The sequence below is a fragment of the Vombatus ursinus genome, unplaced genomic scaffold (assembly GCF_900497805.2).
Source record: "Vombatus ursinus unplaced genomic scaffold, bare-nosed wombat genome assembly UNPS02014785.1, whole genome shotgun sequence".
Lineage (NCBI taxonomy): Eukaryota > Metazoa > Chordata > Mammalia > Diprotodontia > Vombatidae > Vombatus > Vombatus ursinus.
This window is the reverse complement of record NW_020954563.1, coordinates 1,337,067-1,362,462: the sequence shown is the minus strand read 5'-3', so window position 1 is coordinate 1,362,462 and position 25,396 is coordinate 1,337,067. Positions and strand designations below refer to the sequence as shown.

The window sequence follows — 25,396 nt, the reverse complement described above, 5'->3', positions numbered from 1 at the left end:
TAGGCTGACCTGCACCATTTCTGGTCTGGGTTGGGCAGGTAAATGAGGATGGGGAAGTTCTTCCTTTTGTTGACTTTGGTTCTTCCCCCTTCTAAGAATGTACTTGCTACTTGGGACCATCTTCTGTACTCCCACCCCCTTACCCCATCTCCAGGGTGATAGAAGTTAGGTATGGCATTTGAAGTAAGTGGTCCTAGATTTAAATTTTGGCTTAGCTACTTATTACTAGTGTTATCTTGGGGTGGGGCAAGGAATTGCTTAATTTCTCAGGGTCTTATTTCTCCATTTATAAAATGAAGGAGCCAGACCAGATGATAACATCATAGATTTAGAATTGGAAGAGGTCTTAGAAGTCATCTACTTCAACCCCCTCATTTTGTGGATCAGGAAACTGAGGCCCACAGGGTTACCCAAGGTCATACAGGTAGTAAATGACAGAACTCAAGTGATTTCTAAGGTTTCTTCCAGCTCTGAATCCTAGGACCCTCTGGCCAGGACAGTAGATGAATCACAATCTCTTAGCTAGAAGAGACCTCAGAGTTTATCTCCTTAACCTCCCACTCAGTACAAGCATTTCCCTCCCTACAAGGTCATCTTCCAGGCCCCGTGGAAACTGCTGTAACAATGGGAAACTTACTTTCTTATGAGGCAGACCATTTTATTATCGGAGAATTCTGGTTGTTAGGACATTTCTTTCTTATATTGGACCAAAATCTGCCTCCAACTCATCAGTTGAAGTTCAGTCCTTGGGAACCCACAGAAGAAGACTACTTCCCAAACTGTGCCAGAAGCAGGAACATGTGTGAAATTAAGTTTTAGTAAGGGCAGGCATTATTATGCCCAACCTAATGGCCAAGTGGGAAGAGTATAGGATTTGGACTCATAGTGTATGGGTTTGAATCTTGCCTCTGCTACTCAAATTACTTTATCTCTCTGGGCTTCAGTTTCCTGAATTGAGGAAGGGTTCCCTCAGTATGTTGGTTGAACACTCTGTAGTGAATTTATAGGACGACATGGACAAAAGTCACACAGGATAAACAGGCATTAGACTGAACTTGAAAGCAGGGTCTGTTTTGCCTTATTTCGTATCCCCAACACTTAGCACAGTGCCTGGCTATATAATAGTGGGGAATATAATTTGAATGGGATGAGAGAACCTATAAATGTGTGCATATAGTCAGCCAACTTATCTGTACTGAGTGCCTCCTCTGGGCCCAACCCTGTGCTCTGTGCTGTAGGGATATAGAGAAGTCTAGGACATGGTCCTTTCCCTCAAGCTTGAAGTCTAGTTGTGGGCCTTAATAAATGAATGAATAAAGCATTTATTAGTCATTTACTATGTACAAAGCTCTGTGTTAAGTGCTAGGGATAAAAGTAGAAAAGTAAGACAATCCCTGCTCTTAAGGAACTCACATTTTAATGGGGGGGAGGACATTGCTAGTTGATTGACTATCTGACAGGCAGGAATGGGCTATGACCTCCATTGCTGCAGGGAATATTAAAGAGGATGAGATCATAGGTCCATTTAAAATATTTGCTCATTTAATTCATCTCTAGCCATCTATCTATCTAAACTTTATTTTAACATTCATTTAAAAATATTTGGGATTCCAAATTCCCATTTGGAGTACATGAGTATAAATTGAAGGATTTGGACAGGATGATCTCAAAAGTCACTTCCAGCTCTAAATCATCCTATGACACATGTAGAAAACAAGGCAGAGGTGGGGGTGAAGGGTGCAGAGGGGTGTGTGACTTGTCTGTAGTCACATAGTGCATTAGTGACAAAGCCAGAACTAGAACCCAGGTCTGCTGATTCTTTGGCCGAGGCTCTTTCATTTACTCCCCACTATCACCTTATGCTTTGTCTTGAGCCTTGGTGTGTTTCCTTAGTGGAGGAAAAGGAGAGCCTTGTAGAATGAGCTCTGGCCACTACTTTGGAATAGTAGGGATTGGGGAGGGGGGACTTCCTGCTGGGTAATCACTTCCAGCAAGGACTTCCTGGGAAGGAACTACAAACTTAGGAAGCTTAAGATACTGTCAGTCAAAGGTGGCTTATTATCCCAATCAAACCCTGCTAAAAATAGGGCTACTGACTTATTAATAGAAAGAACAAGAAATAGTGGGAAATATAACTCGAATGGGATGAGAGAACCCAAAAGTGTGTGTATACAGTCAGCCAACTTATCTGTACTCAGTCCCTCCTCTGAGGTCAACCCTGTGCTCTGTGCTACAAGGATGCAGAGAAGTCTAGGATTCAGTCCTTTGCCCAAGCTTGAAGTCTCATTGTGGGTACAATGAGAAGAGCTGAAGCCTAGGTATTTATTGAGATTTTGGCCCTGCCCTAGTCCCCTTGTTCTCTCCCCACTACTCCCTTTCAAGCACTTAAGAGTCTAATTTGGGGCTAGTGGTGGTGGAATAAGGCTCATATACAAATAACTACCATACAAAGTGGAATATAATGACTGTGTGAGAGAGGTACAAAGTGCTGATCAAGGTCTGAGGAAAGAAATGCCATTTCTGACTTGAGAGGGATTGAGGAAGCTTCCTGGAAGAGGTGGCATTTGACTTGAATCTCGTTGGAGATTAGTGCGACAGGGGTGAGATTCCAAAAGTAGAAATGTCTGGAGCAAAGAGAATGATGGGGAATAAATGGGTGACAGATGATAAGGAGTTTGTAGGGTCTCTAGGCTATAAAGCTGGAAGGGACCTAGTCCAATTTTTCATTTTGTAGATGAGGATACTAAAGTCTAGGGAAGGGAAGTGACTTACTTGTGGTTACATATCTAGTAAGTAAGTAGCAAGATGGAGGGGAGGAGGGTGAAATAAATCGTCTGGGATGGTGGATAGTGCCAGTGTGTAGATGCTGTGAGATAGGAGAGATGTAGATGCAAGGAGGAGGTGAATGACCATCTGCAGATGTTTTAAGGAGGGGCTGAATGGCCATTCCATCTTTGTGGTCCAGTCAAGAAATAGGCTTGACTTCTAGGGTTGTATCCCAAAGAGATCATACAAATGGGAAAAGGACCCACATGTACAAAAATATTTATAGCAGCTCTTTCTGTGATGGCCAAGAATTGGAAATTGAGGGGATGCCCATCAATTGGGGAATGGCTGGGCAAGTTGTGGTATATGAATGTGATGGAATACTATTGTGCTATAAGAAATGATGAGCAACCCCACTGCCTAACCAAAAGAAAAAAAAAAAGAAATGATGAGCAAGCAGACTTCAGAAAAACCTGGAAAGACTTGTATGGACTGATGCTGAGTGAAGTGAGCAGAACCAGGAGAACATTGTACACAGTAAGAGCCACATTGTGCAATGACTACCATTGATAGACTTAGCCCTTCTCAGCAATGCAAGGATCTAAGACATCTCCAAAAGTCTCATGAAGGAAAATGCTATCCACATCCAGAGAAAGAACTATGGAGTCTGAATGCAGATGGAAGCATACAATTTGCTTTTTTTTTTTTCTGTTTTGTTTAGTTTCTTCTTTTGTGTGGTTCCTTCTACTGGTTCTAATTCTTCTTTACAACATAACTAATGTGGGGGAAAAAAAGAAACACATGGGGGAAGAAAAGGGGTTTTTTGGGGGGCCAAAGACAACATTTAGAATAAATTTCCAATTCCTCCTCCTGAAAAAAAAGAGAGAGAGAGAGAGAAACTGGCTTGGCCAGAGCCTAAGGTCTAGGCTAGGGAATAGAGAGAGATTTGGTTGGAAAAATGAGGTGGGACAGAATGATAGAGGGCCTTGAAGGAGGTCATTATTTATTTTTAGAATTCAGTTCATGAACATGACAACCTCAAGAAATACAAATAAACAACATAAAGATTACAATCCCAAGTAAAACCATAAAAACTGAACTAGTTACATTTTCATAAAAGAAAATCTATTTTTTTTTGCCAAAAATGATAAAAAAAACTCCCAACTTATTTGCTCTGGGTCATCTTCTAATCTCTCATTTCTCTGTGGACTTCAAACATTTTGGTTCTTTTTTCTGTGGATGTTGTCAGTGTGCTGGGTCATTCTGATTCTGCTTTCCTCCCTCAGCATTGCATCCTGTTGCTTTCCCCAGATTTCCTTGCATTCTGTCTTTGCCCTATTTTTTTTTTTGTCGTAGAATAGTCACATTGATATGCTTAAATTTTAATTCAGTAGTTAAACTACACTAATGATGAAGATGATTGCCAACATTTATGTAGCACTTACTATGTGCCAAACACTGTGCTAAATGCTTTACAACTATCTCATTTGACCCTCACAACAACAATGGGAGGCAGGTGCCATTATTATTCCCATTTTACAGATGAGAAAACTGAAGCAAACAGAGGTTAAATGACTTGCCCAAGGTCACTTAGGAAGTAAGTGTCTGAGGCCAGATTTGAACTCAGGTCTATTCACTGTGCCACCTAATTGCCTAATTAGTGTGCCATAATGGAAAACATACGGGATTTGGAATCAGAGAACCTAGGTTTGAAGCCCTGGTTCTTTGGCTTAACACTTAATTAATTTAACCTCTCCAGTCATCTCTTTCCTCATCTACAAAATGAGAGGATTGAACTAGATGATTGATAAAGTCCCTTCTAGCTCAAAATCTATGCTCCTATTAAGATGTATAGGGCACTGTCCTAGGTGCTGGATATACTAAGACTAAAACTGAAAGTCTGCCCACAAAGAGCTTATATATTAAGTGGGAAAGGTGGAGAGGAAAGGGAGAGGTGTTCCAAGACATGAAAATAGGATGTGGGCCTGTGGTTTCATCGATATGGGTAACTCATGGATGAGGCAATTCACTCTACCAATGCAAGTCAATAGAGCCCTTAGAGGTTAAGTGACTTCCCCAGGGTCATACAGTCAGCCTGTCTCAATGTGGGACTCAAACCTAGTTCTTCCTGGCTCCAAAGCTAGCTCTCTCTCCACTATGCCAGGATTGCCTCTCCCCAAATGCAAACAGAGAAGTCATTCAGATAAGGTATTCAGTAGTTGTTTAACATGTAGGATGTTTCCAGGCGGGTTTTCTTTTTCTGTTGCAACTAATATTGCTGTGAATATTTTTCTATCAACTCTTTTTTTTTCCCTTTCAGTATTTTGTTAGGTCATAGGCAGTCCTACTTGTGTGATTTCTGGGTCAGAGGATATGATTTGTTTTATAATTCTTATTGTATAATTCCAGGTTGCTCTCCAAAAAGACTACTGTATACAAATTCACAGTTCTGCCAACAGCTTAATAATGTGACCATTCCCCCATAGCTCTGCCTCCACTGTATTTTATTGTTTCATTTATCTTTGCCAATAGGATGGGGGCAAGGTAGTGCTTAGGGGTAATCAGGTGGTACAGTGGATAGAGTGTTGGGCCTGCAGGCAAGAAGACCTGAGTTCAAATCTGGCCTCAGACACTTAGTAGTGGTGTAACCTTTGGCAAGCTGCTTAACCTCTGTCTGCCTCAGTTTCTTTATCTGTAAAATAGGGATAATAATAGCACCTCCCTCCCAGGGTTGTTGTAAGGATCAAATGAGATAATAATTGTAAAGTGCTTAGCACAGTGCCTGGCATATAGAAAGTACTATATAAATGTTAGCTATTATTATTATTATGTAAGAGTTATTTTCTCAGATTATTGGAGAGCTTGAAATTATTTTCAAGTGATTATTAACTATCCATTTTTCCACCTGAAAGAATTGTCTCTTGATACTCTCTGGTGCTTTATCCACTGGGGGAATGGGCATAACTGTCATACATTTAGATTCTGGGTGCTAAGTTTTTATTTTATATATTTATCACCAAGGTTTCCCCTGATCTATTTCCTTTCCTTTTATTTTGGAGGTGTTACTTTTTATTTTTGCCTAATGGCCTTATTTATTTCCAGTAATTTCCATAAATAATGCTTAATAAACATTGATCCAGTGGAAGAATTTGTGCAATAGCTTAATGTATTTTTCCTGAAGGAGTTGTTGAGACAAGATGTGGTAGGTAGCAGGGAATCACTGGAGGTCTTTGAGCCAGGGAGGGGATGCCTCCTTCCAGCTGATCTCTAGGACCTCTTCTGTCTCTGAGCTTCTGAGGGAAATGGCCAGAGAAGGGCATCAGGAAGATGACTTGGTTAGAATGTGCAGGTCGGGCTGGGAGTGGGGAGACTAAAGCAAAGGATACCTTTTAAAAAATAAATTTTTATTGCCATATTTTGTTTTTATGTCACCTAAATTTCCCCCTGTATGTCTCCCACCCCTTGCTTGCAAGAAGGCTGTTGCAGTATTGCAGTATTGTAGGCAAGAGGAGGCAAAGGCCTCTAGTGGGTTTGGAAATGGGAGGAGGTAGGCAGTGGATAAGACAAACAGTCATCTGTGGTTATTTCTCTGTTTCTGTGGGTGAGTCTTATCTTCTTGGCTGGACTGGAAACTCTTTGAGGGGAAGGACTGCGTATCTTACTCCTCTTTTGCACTTAACCATACTCATCCTTTTTTTTTTTTTGCTTAGGCAATTGAGGTTAAGTGACTTGCCCAGGGTCACACAGCTAGTAAGTGTCAAGTGTCTGAGGCTGTATTTGAACCCAGGTCCTCCTCACTCCAAGGCCAGAGCTCTATCCACTGTGCCACCTAGCTGCCCCTATACTCATCCCTTATCATAGATAGTTGGGTGTTTGTTCTTTCTGCCATTGGAACAGAAGTTCCCCAAGAGAAGGGCCGGACTGTGTCCTATCTATCTTTGTATGCCCACAGCTATACACAGGACTTTGTATACTGTAGGCACTTAAATCAGTGTTTATTGAATCGAATCTCTTCTCCACATCTCCCCCAAGTCACCCCAGAGCCACGTGCACAGTGGCCTTTCAATAAATATTCTTTTGTTTGTACAATGTGCCTTAATTCACATTTCTGCTACTTTGGTCCTCCTTCCCCCCCACCCCCCACCCCCCCATCTAGTAGGACCTTCCCTCCGAGATTCCCTCCCCATTCACATTGTGTAGATCTCGTTAGGTTTGTCTCCCCCTCTTAGAATGTGAGCTCCTTGAGGGCTGGGACCGGGTTTTATCTCTAGTGCCTGATAGGTCCCTAGCAAGTGCTTAATAAATGCTTGTTGGAAGCCCCTGCTGCCAGGGGAAGCTGGTTAATATGAGGCGATGTGTGCTCACTCAGAGGATTATCCATCTGGAGCTTGAAGGGATCCCAGAAGCCACCAAGTCAGGATTCCCCTCCCCCCCCCATTTTATAGTTGAGCGACTGCCCGCTAGAAAGGAAAAGTGAAATGACTTGCTTAAGGTCATACAGATAGTAAACATCAGAGGCAGGATTTGAACCTACCTCCTCTAATTCCACAGCTAATGTTCTTTCCACTACACCCTGCTTCCTCCCTTGTCCCCGGACAAGCATTTATTGAGTGCCTGGTACACACCAGGTACCATACTAGGCGCTGGAGTTACAAAGACAAAAACAGAAACAGTCCCCGTCTTCAAGGGGATTACATTCTACTTAGGGGAAGTAACTTGTACCAGATAAGTAAGTATAAAATATATATAAGGCCCCTGACCCAGAGGGAGCTGCTTAAGATGCCTGATTTCTGGCCACATAGGTTCTCCAACAAGAACCCCTGCCCTTCTCCAGCTCCCTAGCTCTTTATCTCAAAGAGGGACCGGCTTATTAAAGTTGATTTCTTAAAATTATTAATCCTATTGAATATGTTTTCATACTGAATTGTTGTGGGGTTTTTTTTTTTTGTTATATTCATAGAAATTTCCCAAAGGGAAATTCCAACCATGGAGCACAGGAGAGATCGGCCCCTTCCCCACCTGCCTGAGTGTTACCATAGGAACAGAGTGATTCAGATGACTAGTTGAGGGTGAGGCCCAGTTGGGAAAGAAAGAGATTTGTAATTGTATCTCCAGGTGGCCAAGCCCGAGGTTTGAAGGAGCGAATGTTGAGGAGGTCATGTTTTTGCAAACCTAGAGTTAGAATGATTAAAAAAAAATAAGACAGCCTTGTCCTTCACTATGAAAGAGGAACATGCTGGGAAATTTTTTTTAATAAAAGCAGCCATTGTGATGAAATGTGAGGGTGGGAGGAGGGGGCAAATATTATGGAATTTTTAAGAAAATGAGGGGAAACTGTAATCGTGCCTTTGGTCTATATAATAAGACACCAAAGGGACCTCAATAGGAAACTCCCAGTTCTATCTGTGTGATTCTGGTCCCAATCATTTAACCCTTTGGATACCTATTTCATTTGTAAATGAAAGGATTAAAATGTCCTTTCCAACTCTAAATCTGTGATCCATTGGCTATTCTATAAAATCGTGTTTACAATCTCAGGCTTGAAAGGCAACCTCATCTTGGGTCACTACAACCTGACTTTGGACTGAGAAAATTACAGGTACATGGCATAGTTATAGAGTCAAACTTAAGACAGAAATTTTGCTTGAGGATTTCCTCAGTTAGTGCTATTCCTCTGAGTTCAGCCTTTTCCACCCAGATCTTTCTCTTGACTCTCTTTCAAAGGTTTGGTTTCTCTTCCTGAGTTTCCCTTTGCTTTCAGTTCCCCCAATCTAAGCTAAAGCCCAGCTCCTCTGGGCTCTCAATGAAGAAATCCCCCTCTAAATTTTTTAGGTTTCACTCTCAAAAATTCATGCGAGATTGTCCTCTGGAGAGTCCCCTAAACCCTCTGAGGCCATATTCTCCTGGCCTCTTCATATGCACCCTCCTGCATTCTCTCTTTTCAACCTGTCACCTTCCAAACTGGCTTCTCCTGTCTTCTGGCCTTAACTTCTTTTGTTTTCACTCTTTTCTGTTCCTGGAATGACAAGAGATATTATACAGATGTTCCTGGTGCAATGGGAAAAACACTAGGCGTGGAATCAGTGGATATAGATTTAGACCTTGGACCTGGGGCTCTGTTTCTCACTCACTGCCTGTGTGACCCTGGGCAGCAACTCTCTATAACAGCTTGAATTTGTGTGTCATTGTTGGGTTTATAAAACATTGCAATGTTCCACATCTCTAGGTCCCAGTTTGCTCTTTTGTCAAATGAGGGGCTTGAATGAAATATTTTCTAAGGGCCTTTCTAGTTCTAAATCCTGTCATCCTATGTTTCTCCCAGTTAATTCCCTGCCATGACAGATGGATATTTATAACACCTCCACTTTAGTATAAGATCTATATGAGCTGACTCTTGTCTGCGGTGAACATGTCGATTGTTGTTCAGTCGTGTCTGATTCTTCGTGACCCCATTTGGGGTTTTCTTGGCAGAGATACTGGAACGGTTTGCCATTTCCTTCTCCAACTTATTTTATGATGAGGAAACTGAGGCAAACATAAGTGACTTGCCCATAGTCACATAGCTACTAAGTGTCTGAGGCTAGATTTTAAGCCCCGGAAGATGAGTCTTGCTGACTTCAGGCCAGGTGCTCCATCCACTATGCCACCTAGCCACCCAAACATGGAGAACCAGAAAACATAGGGAGTAGAGATGGGCTCTTCACCACTTCCCAGCAGAATGAGAGAGGGGGCAGCAGTGGCCAGAATTAAAACTGAATTCTCAGACAACTCACAAAGTTATGCTTGTGACAAGTGGGGTGGTCCAGGGGAAAGCAGCTGGACTTGGCATCAGGAAAGTGGAACGAGTGCTAGCTCTAGAACCAGAGCCCCTGGTTTCCAATGCCACCTCTGTCTGCTGCATACTACCTGTATGACCTTGGATAAATCACTTGGACCCCCCTGGGCCTTGATATTTTCATCTCTAAAATGAGGGGGTTGGATGAGATGGTGGTTCCGATCCCTGCTGGCCCAAGTTGAGAGATCACTTCCTCTCTCTGGCACTGCTTCCCCATGTACAAAATGAGGGCGTCATACTTGGTGATTTGCCACATCTCCCCTACCCTATGTGACTCCAGTTTCCCTGTAGGCTCAAGGGCCTGTGTGTGAAGGGGCGGGTTTGACATCCAAGGTAACAACATCAGGAATGCTGGCTTTCCCCCAGCCAGTAAACTTAGTCCTCACCCTCCCCAGTCCCTATCTTTTCCACTGTGCCTTCTAATCCTCTTCTATCAAATTTGTAAAACTATTTTAAAATCCCCTTCACATACATTCCTCCGGTCTTCTGGTACTCACTAAAGTACTTTCTTCTGGAGACAGCATATCTATTACCACCCTCTCCAAGGCTGGCTACCCCTTCTCTTCCATTCCTAGGCACACAAAGTAGGAGGTGAAGTTGGCATGCTCTGTGATCTCCACTGCTACTTTCAGACCTCCCCTCTGACACCATCACTCAGCAACCAGTTCCCCTTTGAAGTTCACTCCATCTGGCTGTCTGGGTGGGAGAGTCAAGGAGGAATATATTTGGAAATGAAGGTCGACTCTCTAGGCCTCAGTTTTCTCATCTGTAAAATAAGGGCGCGGAAGTGGATGTGTTAATTGGTTTTATTGAGCTTTGTTTTAATTCTTTGTCACAAGGGGTGGCTCCCTGGGTAGGAGAAGAGGAGGGGTATATTTGCAAAAGAAGGTGATTAAAACATGAAAGTATCAATAAAAAATATTAAAAAAAAAAAATATGGGCATTGGCCTAGAATTGATCTCATAGGTCCTTTCCAATGCTAAAATGCTATGATGAAAGCTTCCTTGAGGCTTCCTTTCTTTTACTTGCAGAGTAGAGATAATGTTCTCTGCCCTCTTTGCCTCTCAGGGCTTTGGGAATGATTCTGTGAGATAATGAATATGCACATGCTTTGGAAATGGGAAATTGTAAAGTTTGGTACATGTGGGAAATATTTTCACAGCCAGTTTCATTGTGTCTGCAGACTCTCTGGGCCCCTCCCCTGTGGCTACAGAGAACAGCTCTTGGCTAACTTTCTCTTCATCCCTCTCTGATTTTCAGCTGAGAACATCTGGTCCTCCCCTTACCCCCAGTCCTGTGGGTCAGGGACTGAGCCAGGTAAGAGGATTTTTCAACCATATAAAGTCATTTCAGACAGGACAATGGAGATAGGAGATCCTTGTCTAGTCTGTCAGCCAGCCCACGGCTGTATGCAGAGCTTGCTCATCACTCGGACCAAGAGGGGTGAGGTGAGGATTTCTTCTTTGGCCAGATCTGTGATTTGGTCAGCATGGGGAGCTCCCTGATGAGCAAACTCTCTTTAACCGATGTAGTTCAACAACTGTCCCGCAATTTACAGTTACAGAGTTGCCTAGGGCACTGAGAAGTTAGGTGCCTTGTCGAGAGTCTCATAGCCCTTCTTCAGTGCTTCAGAGGCAGCACTTAATACTCAGTTCATCCTGGCTCCAGGGCCTGACTGTCTGCACGTTATGCTACAATGCTGCTTCTCTGAGGATTACTGTGGCATTGGGGACCTCATAACCTTCCTGGGGCAGATGAGCCCCCCACAAATGAAAAGGACAAAAGAGTTGTTACCTAGCTAAGGTATGCAGAGAAAAAAAAGGTGATAGGAAATGTCCTTTCAGTGGGAAGAACAATGGTCCAGGGCATTAAGGAAACCCATGTTCTAATCCCAGGATAAGGATCAACTCACTGACTGACCCTGGTCAAGTCACTTCTCTCTGGGCCGAAGTTCCTCCTCTGTCACATAGGGATAACCTGTGTTTTGCCTCCCTCAGAGTACTGTTTGTGAGGCTGCATGAGCAGATGAGGAAATGGTTTGGAAACTATTTTGAAAAATGCACAAGATATTGTTTGTCTTAGGGTGTTCGTCCTCCAATCTGACCTCACCAAGGCCCTGTTTGGTGACATTTGCCTCATACTGTCCTTACCGACATGAATGAGGGGAGCGGTTCCGAGGGAGGACCCCTGTCTTCTCACCAGTACATGCTTCCCCTTATGCTAAAATGATTGAATTTTGGGTTTCTGTCCCTCTTCCCCTGCCTGAATCCTATCTACTTGTTCTCTGCCTGGAGACAGAACCTACTGGCTGGGGAGTCTTCCATTATTGAGTGGGAGGAGTCAACCTTGGGGGTGTGAGGAAGAGAGGATGGTCCTCTCTGTAGCACTAGAAGAGCCAGGGCAAATGGCAATATCAATCAATCAATCAATCAATCAGTCAATCAGTCAATCAACAAGCATCTGCAAAATACGTATTATGAGCCAGACCCTGCTCAGTATTGGGGTTCTGACAAAACTTTGTAATAGATACAAAGACAAAGAAAGTAATAGTCCCTTCCCTCCAGCAGCCGATATTCTATTGGGGAAACAACATGTATGCATATAAGCATTTACAAACTATATAAAAGTAAATACAAAGGTAACTTTATGGGAGAGGCACTGACAACATATACGTAGAGAAAGTCCATAATATACAAAGTTACCATCTGGTGCTAGGGGAAGTCCTTATAAAGGAGGTGGTACCTGAGACAAGCTATGCAGGGAGTGCGGGATCCTAGGGTGTGGGGGTTAGAAGAGAGAGCATTTCGGGAGCCATGGCTCCAAACCAGACTCCTGAGGAGAGGACAGGAGCAGAAGGAGGGTAGGCAACAAATAACCTCCAAGAGGGGCTTCGGCTCAGGGAGAGGCAGCCTGCGTTACTAGAAAGAATCATGGGCTGGGAGTGAGAGGACCTGGCTTCACATCCTACCTCTGCCACTTACTACTTAGGTGACTGTGACTGGGTCACTTAGCCTCCCTCGGTCTCAGTTTTCTCATCTGTCAAAGGGGTTGGAGCAGATGGCCTCTGAGGTCCATTACAGTTCTCAGTGGATGTGCCACTGTGTGATTTAATGTCTTTGTGATCTGAGGCAGAGCATCCAGTTACCAAAGAGGGCCCCCTTGGGTGCTGGTCTTCACCAAGTTTATAGGTTGGAACCACCGTCCTTTTGATGTTAGCTAAGCCTCCTTGGCTCGGAGAGCTCCCCGGCACAAGGTGTTCTAGGCTCAGGGAGACAGCTGTGTTCTAGGGCTGCAGATGTTGCTCACATTTGTCAGATGTCAGATACCTCCCTTTGAGGTATGTAGGAATCCTTTTCTCACATATGCCCACAGGACATGAGGTCCTGGGAGGTGGGTGATTGGCTAAGGCCGCTGATGGTCTGTGGCTGGTATGTTGTAACCTTAGTACAGTCATGGGACCCAAATGGATGCTTGGATTCTTTTTTTTTTTTTTTTGCTAGGCAACGGGGTTAAGTGACTTGCCTAGGGTCACACAGCTGGTAAGTGTCAAATGTCTGAGGTCGGATTTGAACTCAGGTCCTCCTGACTCCAAGGCCAGAGCTTTATCCACTGCGCCACTTAGCTGCCCCTTGGATGCTTGGATTCTTGAACTTGATAAGTAAAGTTAGTTTCTTTTAGGACTTTAGCAGCTTTTCCAGTCAATGCCAAGGTGGTGCATACCAAATGATATTCAATCTTTTGTTTTAAGCTTCTTAATCTAGTTTCTCCAAGTAGATTGTAAGCTCATGGGCAGCAAGGTTCATGAGGTGTACTCCTGGGAGGCAGCCAGCTTGGCTCTTAGGAGTCAGGACACAGAAGTCCTAGACTCAATTCCGTCAGTGACGAACTGAGTCCCCTTGGGCAGTCTCTTGCCTCCTCTGGGTTTCCGTGCCCTCACCTGGAGAATAGGAGATCCTGGATTCAATGCCAGGCTCAGCCATGCCCCTCACGAACTCCCTGTGTGGCCATTCCTCAGGAATGCTCTCCCTTCTCACCTCTGTTTTTAGAATACCTGGCTGCCTTCAGGACTCGGGTAAAACACCACCTTCAGCAACAGACATTTTCTGGTGCTACCCCTAACCCCTAGGGCCTTCCCTTCTAAGAGTACTGTCCATCTACTCTGCATCTATCTTATGAATATCTCTTTATGAATGGGTTGTTTCCTCGTTACAAGATAAGCCCTTTGAAGGCAGGAATTTTTTTTTTTTGCTTTTTTTTTGTATCCCTGGTGCCAGGCACAGTTCCTGGAATATAGTACGAGGTTATTAAATGCTTGTAGATTGATTGATTGATTGCTTCCCCATTTGTAAAATAATGGGGTTGGACTAGATTTGGGTGTTTTTTATTTTATAAAGTGCTGAGCACAAAGTAGGTGCTCAGTGAGTATTGATCAAAGACAGCTGAGTCCCAGGTCTTTCCCCACTTCCACCCCAGTTTTTTCATTTGATATTTTTCCTATTCAAAGCTCTTCCCTGCAGAGCAGTATAGGGTAAAAGGCATCCACTAGACTTGGAGTCAGAGGACTTGGATTTTAGTGGTGGCTCTGATATTTATTAGCTGTGTGACCTAAGGTCAGTACCCTGTCTGAGACTCAGTTTGCTTACTTACAAAATGGGGATGATGTAATACCTGCCTCAAAGAATAATGGTGAGAAAAGTTCTGTGTAAATCTTAAAGGGTTATAAAAATATACTGATCTTTATTTATTATTTTCATACATGTGGAACTGGAAGGGACTTTAGGTCATCTGATTCCAACCCCTTATTTTACAGATGAGAAAGCTAAGACTTGACCTTGCCCAAGGTCACACAAGAGAACAAGAGAGCTAAGATTCAAACTCAGCTCTTCTCATTTAAAAATGAGTGCACGCTCCCCCAGGGCCTGTACTGAAGGAGTCCAATTGGAAAGAATGAGCTCCATGTTCATTAGTTGAGGTTATCCCCTTTCTGGCCAGGCCTTGGAAAGTTGGGCCCAGCTCCCACATTCCTGTCTTTGTACCCAGCAAGCTCCTCCCTCCCCTGCCTCAGCAGAGAATGGACACGAGGATGTGAGAGAGTGCGGAATAGGAAGTCAAGTTCCTCTCTCATGTACACTCACACTCCCCCACACCCTCCCAGGACACACAGAGATCTCATGCTTATGTTTCAAAGTCCCTTCTTTACAGCAAGCTATCTCTAGGGAAAACTAGGGAACAGAATCACAAGATCATGGGATTTTGAGCAAGATGAGACTTAGAGCAGGAAACTGAGGTCCATAGGGATTAAGTGATTTGCCAAATGTCACACAGCTAGTTAGTGGCAGAGCCAAGATTCAAACCCATAGCCTCCAAATTCCATGTCCTGTGCTTTTACCACATTGGTCCTCAGAGAGTGAAATGACTTGCTCTGGAATTGACCAAGAAATGTCAAGACCAAGACATGCAGAATCTGTTGCCTAATGTGGGTGCTAGGGTGGAAAGAACACTGGATCTAAAGTCAGAAGATCTGGGTCCAAATCTCAATTTTGCCACTTACTGTGATTTTGTGACTTTGGATTTACCTTCTCTGGACCTCAGTTTCCTAATCTGTAAATGAGGGGGTTGGGCCAGATCAATTCTAAGGTCCTTAACAATTGTAAATCTATTTATTCCTTCCAGGTCTTCTGCCTGCAAGACCACCTAAAGAAAGTCTGGATCAGAAGGTAATAATAATCATACCTCACCTTTATAGGCGGTTTTATGACAGACCTTCATGTCCATTATTAAATTCAACAAGCATTATTAAGCACCTGCTGTGCTGGAAGAGAGACCAAGTCTAGCTAAGTCCCTACCCTTTGGGCACTTGAAGTTTAGTAAGAGCCACATCTCTTGGCCCCTAGGACTGCCCCCTCCTGCAGGAAAAGAATTTTTTAAAAAAATTATCAGTAGCTTTTGTTTTTATAGCACCAACATTTCACAGTGAATCCCCTTCCCCTCCCAGAGAAGGAGTCAGTCCTTATAACAAAAAATTAGTAAAAGGGGTGAGGGGAACCCAGTCTGTGAAAGTATCTTGAAAAAGTATAACGGGTCACAACAATGCCTAATGACATCATTATTCCCAGGTGATCTTTATTGTTTTAGGCAAGTTGAGATGGGGAGAGGGGAATGATGCCTCAAGGAGAAGGTAAATCTTTAGCTGGGATTAGGAGACAAGACAGAATTCAAACACAGTCAGTCCTTTCCACCCAGCTTTTTCTCTCCTCTTCTCTCCTTTCAGTGGATGGACATTCTTGGCTCATTAGTAGGCCTTTCTCCTAGGGGCGTCTGCTGTGCCCCTTTTATCAATGTGGATTCCTTTGCTGTGTGGGTGAATAGCCAGTGACCTCTTTGTGCTTTATTGGAAGGAGGTTAGGAGGTGGTGGGGAGGGGGGTGATCCCATTTCTTTCTGCTGTTATAGCTTCCCTCTGGCTTATGTGCAGATGTTGCAGTGTTAACCCTTTCCTTCCCTCTCCAGCCAATCAGCTATTCATGTTGCCTTTTGAAGAGAGAGAAACTGAATTAATCTCAATCTGGGGTGGTGCACAGCCCCTCAGGATGGGTCCCCTAAGAGGGTATATATCTCTGGTTTTAGAGTTGTGGCTATAAATTAATTGTGAAGTAAGGACGATAGGCATTACCATTCATTCACTGGGTAGCTTAGAGCAAATCACTTTTCTCTGGGCCAGTTTTCCTACCTCTAATGAGAGATTTGCACTAGATGGTCTCAATATCTTGGATTCTTTGTTTCATCTGGTGTAATGCAGGCTGTTCCTGGGAAGGGCCAGGTTGATCATTCCTGACTTGGTACAGTAATGGTGAGGTGACCTCAAGTGAACAGATGTCAGACATCATGATGCCTTGACATGGGCATTGAGTTGAGACACAAGAGAACTAGGTTCCATTTCCCATTCTGGCACTGTTTGCTCTTAAGCCAGAACAAATTCAGACACTCGTCAGGACCTCCTTGTCTGCCACCCAGCTGAGCTTAGAGTTATCACAAGGATCACATCAGACAATCACTTCAAAAGGAATAAATTGCTTTCTGTAGAAAGATACCTTACACGCTAAAAGTGTTTGGTGAATTTGTTTTGTTAAATTGATCAGTTAGTCTTCATTAAACAAAGCTCCCCCAAACCATTAACACAAATCAGAATCAGTCCTGTCTTCTGCTATCTAATGTGGGTGAAAATTTTGGGCATCAAGAAAGCCCAAATGGGTCTGGATTTAGGAACCATTGACCAGTAAAGAATATATCATGTCATAAGTAGAAGGAACCTCAGAACACAGAACATAGAATGTCACAGCTGGATGGGACCTGAGCACATATGAGTTAGGGAGCAGAACATCTGAGCTGCAAGGAAACCCAAAGACTAGAAAGGTGAAATGACTTACCCAGGGTTACACAGCTAATGAGTGCTTGGGGTAGGATTTGAACTCAGATCTTCCTGGCTCCAGGTCCAGTGCCCTTATCTTCCCTTGTGTCATCTCTCTTTCCCTTATACCAGTCTAGTTCTTTACAATTTATAGTTTTCCCACTGACCCAAAACAACCCCATTGTCATCTTTTCAGCCACTAGAAATTTTTCAAAGCTCTTGTTAATCAAAGTATCACATATGGGCTTGTTTTCCTATTTTTCTCCTGTCAGTTTCCCTCAATGCCTTATGCTGGTTTAGAGGTGACCCTGATCACTCTTTAAAAAAAAAAAAGCAGACATTTATATTGTGTTTTACATATATCATTTTTTTTTTAATGTGAGGCAATTGGGATTAAGTGACTTGCCCAGAGTCACACAGCTACTGAATGTCTGAGGCTGGATTTGAACTCAGGTCCTACTGACTCTAGGGCCGGTGCTTTTTCTACTGTACCACCTAGCTGCTCCTACATATATCATTTCACTTGATCTTCACAGAAACCCTATGTGATGGGTTCCATTATTATCCCTATTTTGCAAATGAAGAAACTGAGGCTCAGAAAAGCTAAATGACTTGCCCAGGGACTCACAACTAGTGAGTATCGAGGTAGGGTTTGAACCCAAGTCTGATGCTCGTATTTCCTGTTAGAGTCTCATGCTACTTCTCTTGACCCAGAACTCTTGCAAGCTGTGCCAGCGAAGTCTAAGCTCTGGCAAGTTTTACCAAGCCAGAAAGGCTTCCTGTATGGCCTCAGTGACAGACCATCCATGTGTTCCTAGTTAGGACCATCTAAGGATGGTCATTGTCAGGTTGACCAAGCGGTGGGTTTTTTGTTTTTCATGACAGGAGCTCATGAAGCAATGAGTTGCTAAGGTAGGACAGGGAGTGTTTTCCCTGACAAAATCAGAGATCCCTGAAATACATACCAGTATCAGGCTCCAAAGGACCTTAGAGATCATGCCGTCCAATGCCTTCATTTTATGGATGAAGAACCTAAGGCCCAGATGGGTCTGAGTGCTTTGTTCAAGGTCTCACACTTAGTGAGTGGCAGCATTATCTGGTGCTCTGTTCATTCCTTCACACAACATGCTGTTCAGCTCAGTTCAGACATTTATTAAGCACCGACATCCTTACAGCACATACACAGACAGCAGGGAAGCTACTAGGGGGAACACTGGATAGAGTCCCAGGCCTGGAGTCAAGGAAGACTCACTTTCCTGAGTTCAAATCTGGCCTCAGACACTTACTAACTATGTGACCCTGGGCAAGTCACTTAACCCCGGTTGCTTCAGTTTCCTCATCTGTAAAATGAGCTGGAGAAGGAAATGGCAAACCACTCCAGTATCTCTGCCAAGAAAACCCCCAGTGGGGTCAGAGTCAGACACAACTGAAATTACTGAGCAACAACAGGCCTTATGCTAGGTGCTGGGAATATGAAGCTGGAAATGAAACAGTTCCTCCCCTCAAGGACCTTATAGTCAGTCGCTGGTAGCGTTGGTGTTGGGGGACTACAATACACACAGGTTGGCAATTGAAAACTTATAAAAAGTGATTCAGGAGGAAGAGTCTGTTAACAATGGGGGGAGGGAGCTTCTGGAAGGTTCCCATGCGGGAAGAGGAAGTTAGGAATTCCAGGAAGCAGAGCTGAGGAGGAAGTTCATTCTAGACTTGGGGGACCCCTTGTACAAAGGTGTTAAGGTTGGAGGTCTCACTCATTTAATCCCACAGCTGACAGGCTAGTCTGACTGGAGTCAGGAGTGTAGTAAAACGCCTGGTGGATTGAAATGAGACTGCTCTTGTTTCCTGTGTAAGAGTCTGAGCTCCCCAGTTAGGCCCTGAGGAGAGGAGAGGAGACTGAAAGTAAAGCATACTGGTGGCTTTAACAAACATTCATGAAATGCATGCTTTGTACAACAGCCTGTGATCGGTAACGTATAGTAAGCAAAGATCAATAGAACCATACTATCGTTCTCAAAGGCTTGCTGTCTAGAAGAGGGCATACAAGGCAACTTCACATAAGTATCATACAAAATTGTATGTAATCCATGAATTAGAGAGCAAACCAAGTGCCATGTGAAGTCTTAGGGGGAGGTGATTGCTCCTAATTACAGGGAACAGGAAGTCTTTGTGAAAGAGTTAGACCTCAAAAGTGGGGAGGGATTAAAATAGTCAGAAATGGGGAGGGAAGGGCATTCCAGCTTGGAGAAGAATGTAAGCGAAGGTCCAGGGGTGGGAAAGTGTAGAGGACCTTATTGTTGTTGTTGAGTTGTTCAGTGGTGTGCAACTCTTTATGACCCTGTGGACCATACTGTGCATGGGGTTCTCTTGGCAAAGATACTGGAGTGGTTTGCCATTTCCTTCTCCAGGGGATTAAGGCAAACAGAAGTTAAATGACTTGTCAGGGTCACCCAGCCAATCAATGTCTGAGGCTGGATTTGAACTCAGGTCTTCTTGACTACAGACCCAGCACTCTATCCACCCAACTGCCTCCTATAGAGGACCTTGGGAGTACTAAATTCACATTAGAAATGAGAGGGTGGTGTGAATAGAGATGAACCAGTCCAGGAAAGGGAGAGAGAAAGCCACAGAGTTCAACCATAGGAAATGATTGGAGTGCCATGTGGCTTTCGAGAAGCTGCCTACCTTCTCATCTTGTCTCCTCCCCTCCCCCTCTCACCACAACTCCCTCATCAGCCCCTTGTCAGCCTGTCTACAGACATGACACATTTTCATGTGGGGCCCCTAGAATTTCCCCTCCTGCCAGGGGCCCCTTGGGAATCAGAGGAAGTCATGTGAAATAAAGACTTTCCTGAGCAGGGGGGGAAGGAACGAATGGCTGATCATGATTCATCACCAAGTGAAACTGGGCTCAGTTTCTGTCTCTGGAAGGGACAGGAACTGTAGAGAGGAGAAACTTCACATTGGCCATGAGGGACAGAGTCATAGAAATAAGGGCCTTACACTGCTACCCATGAGGCACATGCCATTGGTTTAGCAAGTTGATGCCACCTCTGTGGACCTCAGTTTCCCTCTCTTCCATGTGGGGATATTAATTCTCATACTGATTTCCTTATTATTATTATTGAGTAACATATGTGTCAATGGCTAGAAACATGTTCCAGAAACTATAAGGGATGGCTTTATTACTCTTGGATATCTCTTCAGGTCCTTAATAAAAGGGATACAAGGGAGGTAAGGGAAGGAGGAGAGTTGAGGTCTGACGCTTCCTCTCTCCTCCCCCAAACTTTCTGGTGGCAATAATTTGTCTGCTACAGATAGCCCAAGAATCTTGAAAGACACCATGTGAGAATAGAGGGGGCAAGACGACCTTGGCACAGTGGATTAGCACCTTCCTGTTTCTTACTGACCTTTGATTGCAGAACTAAACTTTTTTTTCCTTAGGTATATGGCTCCCCAATAACTCTGTCTCTTCCAGGAGTTTTAAAAAAGGGAAAACAACAGAGTCTACAAATAATAGGTGACCCAGCTTAACTTGAATTCTTGGGAAAATTCTAGAATGGATTACTAAAGGGATGGTTAGTGAGCATCCAGAAAATGAAGTCGTGATTATAAAGAGACAGCATGGCTTTCATCAAGAACAGATCATGTAGAAATTAACCTTATTTCCTTTTCTGACAGGGTAAATAAACTAGCACATGAGTGGAATGCTATAGATATAGTTTACCTAGATTAACTAGGTGAAAATAGAGTTAGATAATAAAAATAATCATAGCTTCCATTTATATACCATTTTAAAGTTTGCCAAATGCTTTACAAATATTATTTCATTTTATCCTCACAACAACCCTAGGACGTAGGTGCTATTATTGTCCCCATTTTACTGGTGAGGAAATGGAGGCAGACAGAAGTTAAGTGACTTGTCCAGGGTCACGCAACTAGTTAGTGCTGGAGGTGGGATTTGAACTTAGGTCTTCTCATTCAAGGTCCAGAGTTTTGTCTGTTGGGTCACCTAGATAATAGTTAGATGAATTTGGAACTGGTTGAATGGCTAGATTCAGAGCAGTTTTAATGGTTCAGTGTTAGCTCTAGAAGGATGTCTCCAGTGGAGGTCCACAGGGATCTGTTCTGAGTCCTCATCTAAACCTCCCCTCCCCTCCCCCACCCTCACCCCAATCAATGACTTGTATAAAGACATAGGTGACATCCTATGGCATTTGCAAATGACACAAAACTGGAAGGCATAGCTGGGTGACACAATTAGGATCTAGAAACAATCTTGACAGACAAGATTATTGAGCCGAATCTAATAAGAAGAAATTCAGTAGGGATACATTTCCACCCATTACTCCTATTCCTGATCTGTGGGGCCAGATAGAACAAATCTAATCACTCTTCCACAGGACACCATTCAAAATTTTAATTTGAGGTTTGTTTATTTTTTTTAATCAATGTTGCAAGTACATTATTGGAGAGGAATAGTTAGAAGTTTGGAAAGGATCTGGGGGTTCTGGTGGCTCACAAGCTCAGCATGAGTCAACAGCATCAAAAAGGCTACTTTGCTCTTGAGCTGCACTAAGAGGCAGAGCTTCCAGGAGTAGGGAGGTGATGGTCTTGCTGTGCCTGGTCCGAACACATCTGCAGTATCATCTCTGTTCCAGGACACACAGTTTAGGAATGACATCGATAAACTAGAGAGTGGCCAGAAGAGGGGATGCAAGATGGTGAGGACCTTGAGTCCATGCTGTGTTAGGATCAGGAACTGAAGGAAGGAGGTTTAGTTTGGAAAAGCAGAAGCCAAGGGGGTGAGGACAGAAGTGGGAAGAGAATAACCCGCTGGCTCTCATGGGGAAGAGGGATTAGCCTTGTTCCATGTGGTCTCAGAGGACAGAACCAGGAGCAAGGGGTAGGAATTGCCAAGAAGCACAGTTAGGCTTGCAGTTAGGAACCATTTCCTGATACTCAGAGCTGTCGAAAAGGGGCAAGGACAAAGACTGCAGAGGGTGGGAGTGAGGGCGCTGTCTCTCACAGGCGCTGTTTTAGTGGAGGCTGGAAGACCATTTGACAGACACGTGACAGTGGAGATGACTTTTGGGCGGTGGCCTCCAAGGTCCCTTCAAGTTCTGAAGTTCTGTGACTCTGGTTTCTAGCTCACTAATCCCTAAATGCTGTCGGTTATCTTTCTAAAACACCATTTTAGATCTGGCCCTTTCTTGAACCAGATCCCCCAGTTCCTGTTGCCTTTATGAGAACATCGAAGGAAGCCTCTTAGCCTAGAATTGAAGGCCTTCCAATTTCTGGAGTCAAAATGGAAATCTGAGGCCTAGAAAGGAAAATGAATTGTCCAAGGTCACCCAACAAATTACTGAAAGGGCCAGAAAAAGAACCTAGGTCTCCTGTCCCTCTGTGCAATATTGTTTATTGTTATCATGGCAGGTTGGGGTAATGGATAGAGACCTGGCCTCAGGATCTATAAGGCCTGTGTTCTAATCCTTCTTCTGACTTCTCTTCATATAATCTACACCATCGGTGTCAAACTCAAATTGAAACTGGGTGAGGGAGGACGGAGAGGGGAAAGGCACTAAACCGTACATCAGGACTCCTGTGACCACCTAGCGACTTAGAAAACCACGTTTTAACATTATGTTTTATTGTATTTTTATTTATTTTATTAAATATTTTCCAGTTACATTTTGATCTGGTTCAGTCCACACTCAGAAGTGCTGTGGCCCACACTTGGCCTGCGAGTTGTGTATGTGACACCTCTGTTCTCCAATCCTTACCCCAGCCTACTTTTGTGTATTTGCCCATATTGAAGGTGACGTTTGTTGCTGTTAATCGTGTCCAACTCTTTGTGACCTCATTTGGGGTTTTCTTGGCAAAAGTAGTGGAGTGGTTTGCCATTTCCTCCTCCAGCTCATTTTACAGATGAGAAAACTGAGGCAAATAAGTGACTTGTCCAGGGTCACGCAGCTAGTAAGTGTCTGAGATCATATTTGAACTTAGGTCTTCCTGACTTCAGGCCTGATGCTCTGTGCACTGCATCACCTAGCACCTCCTGAAGGCGGGGTAGTGTAATGGAAAGAATGCTGGAATTGGGGTGAAGAACCCTAGCTTTGAGTCTCAGCTTTGACAGGTGACATTCACTTTGTGACCTTTTGGTAGTGACCTCAGGCAATTCTCTATGACTACAAGTTGCTGGTCTACATGGATAGATAGTGTTTTCTCACTGGGAAGTTCCGTACACCAATAAAATCATAGGTCTGAACAAAAAAAAATGGTATTCATAACAGTATTTTTATTAGTCTATATCCTAATTCCCAGGTGACTCTGAGCTTTCAGAGGTAATTCTAGGAAAGCATAACCTATAGGTCTTGGCAAGGGGCCAGGGAAGGTCTGCATTTTTGATGCCTGAGGATTATTCTAGCTAAAGTTTGGAGAGGCTCATTACTGGGATGGCCATAGGGGGATGACTCTTCTGGTCACAACAGCTCTCAGAGACCCCCCCCCCTCCAGCTAAGTCAAAGGAGTTGGGATCTGTGTTAGTAGAAAGAGTACTCATACCAACAAAATATGGATCCTTGAAATAGAAATATTATTTCACACTTCATATTTGTATAATCTTTTATGATTTAGAGTGCTTTCCTTATAGCAACCTTGTGACAGAGTAGTGCAGGGATTAGAGGATGAACCTAAAAAGAGACTTGCCCTAGATCACATAGCTAGTGTCTGAATTTAGATTTGAACCCAGATCTTTTGATGTCAAGTACGGAGTATTTGCTGCTCTAGTGTGTCAACTGGACTACATTGTCCTTTGTATAAAACCCAAGGAAGGGCAGGGCCCCTCTGATTTGATTGCCTCTTGAAAACATTGAGAACTTAGTTGGCAAGAGGAGCTAGGGCAGAGGGCAGCCTGCGTCTGTGCGTCACAGTGCAGTGGGATGATGGAGATTAATGCTCACCACGTACCGAAGGGGAGTTGAGAGAGGATGTCTGTGGGGTGGCCAAGAGTGCTCGAGAGAGGGGCAGCAGCCTGGTTTTCCAGATAGGAGAGTAGAGATGCAGAAGGCTGAATGAGACAAATGAATGGGAAACATGGCTTTTGGACAGACATCCTTAAATGGTAGGAGCCAGAAGGAGGAAGCCCTCTCCTGGGTGGGACAAAGTAGAAACAGAGAACGTTGTTCAAGGAAAATGTCATTTTCATCATATCCTTCCCCCGCTCTGAAACTATCTAAGGTTCCCCCTTGTCTACAGGATATAGTCCAGACTTAGCCTGTCATCCAACGCTCTCCAGAATCTCTCTAACCTTTGGCCTCAGCCTTACCTTTCACTACTCCCTTAAACACTCCTCCTACTTCTGTCTGTTAGTGTAGACTCTGAGCCCATCACACACCCAGCCTGTTGCTTCCTCTCTCTGTTTTACCCTCACTGGAAATATCTTTGCTCATCACCTATTTAAATCCTTCAGGTTCCATTAGAAAAGCTTTCTCAGTAAGTGGGCCTGAATTTGGAACTATGCCCAAAGGGCTATAAAACTGCATACGCTTTGATCCAGCAATACCACTGCTAGGTCTATATCCCAAAGATATCCAAAAAAGGGAAAATAGCAGCTCTTTTTGCAGTAACTAAGAACTGTAAATCAAAGGGATGCCCATCAATTGGGGAATGACTAAACAAGCTGTGGTATATGATTTTAATGGAATATTATTGTGCTATAAGAAATGACAAGCAGGATGATTTCAGAAAGATCTGAGAAGACTTACAGGAACTGATGCAAAGTGAAGTGAGCAGAACCAAGAGAATGTTGTATTCAGTGATAGCAATATTATACAATGAAAAACTGTGAATGACTTAGCTATTCTCAGTAATACAATGATCCAAGACAATCCCAAAGGACTAATGGTGAAGCATACTATCCACCTCCAGAGAAAGAGTTGATATTGATTGAATACAGACTGAAACATGCTTTTTTTCACTTTCTTTCTTTCATTTTTTTCTTTTATTCAAGTCTTCTTGTACAAAGTGACTAATATGGAAATGTTCTACGTAATTGCACACATATGACCTATATCTGATTGCTTACCATCTCAGGGAAGGGGGAGGGGAAGGAGGGAGGAAAGGATAGAATTTGGAACTCAAAACTATGTAAAAATATTTAAAAATTGGAAAAAAAAAGAAATAACTACATCAAGTTATTAAACTTTGCTGTTAAGTGAGTGTAAAAATAAAAAAGAAAATTATGTATACACTTAAATGTTGAGCTTCTACATAAGTTCTGCATTCACTTTTTAAACAATAAAAGGAAGTGGAGGGTATGAAAAAAAAATGTAAGTGGGCCTGTAGGAATCTGGAGTCATAAGAATTGGGTTTGAATCCTGTGAAGGGATT

At 43.5% G+C, this 25,396-nt stretch overlaps 1 protein-coding gene across 4 annotated transcripts in view; it reads left to right on the top strand.

The window, feature by feature from the left end:
• The window catches only part of SRC (SRC proto-oncogene, non-receptor tyrosine kinase), an 84,053-nt gene that overhangs the window by 14,727 nt on the left and 43,930 nt on the right, over positions 1 to 25,396 (top strand). For 2 of the 4 annotated variants that reach the window (XM_027867112.1, XM_027867113.1), the window contains exons 2-3: positions 10,862 to 10,918; positions 15,275 to 15,318. The gene's annotated coding sequence lies outside the window, so the exon portion shown is untranslated. Of the gene's footprint in view, positions 1 to 6,504; positions 6,517 to 10,861; positions 10,919 to 14,916; positions 14,930 to 15,274; positions 15,319 to 25,396 lie in introns of those variants that run through there. The other 2 variants (XM_027867111.1, XM_027867114.1) reach the window with 2 other exon arrangements.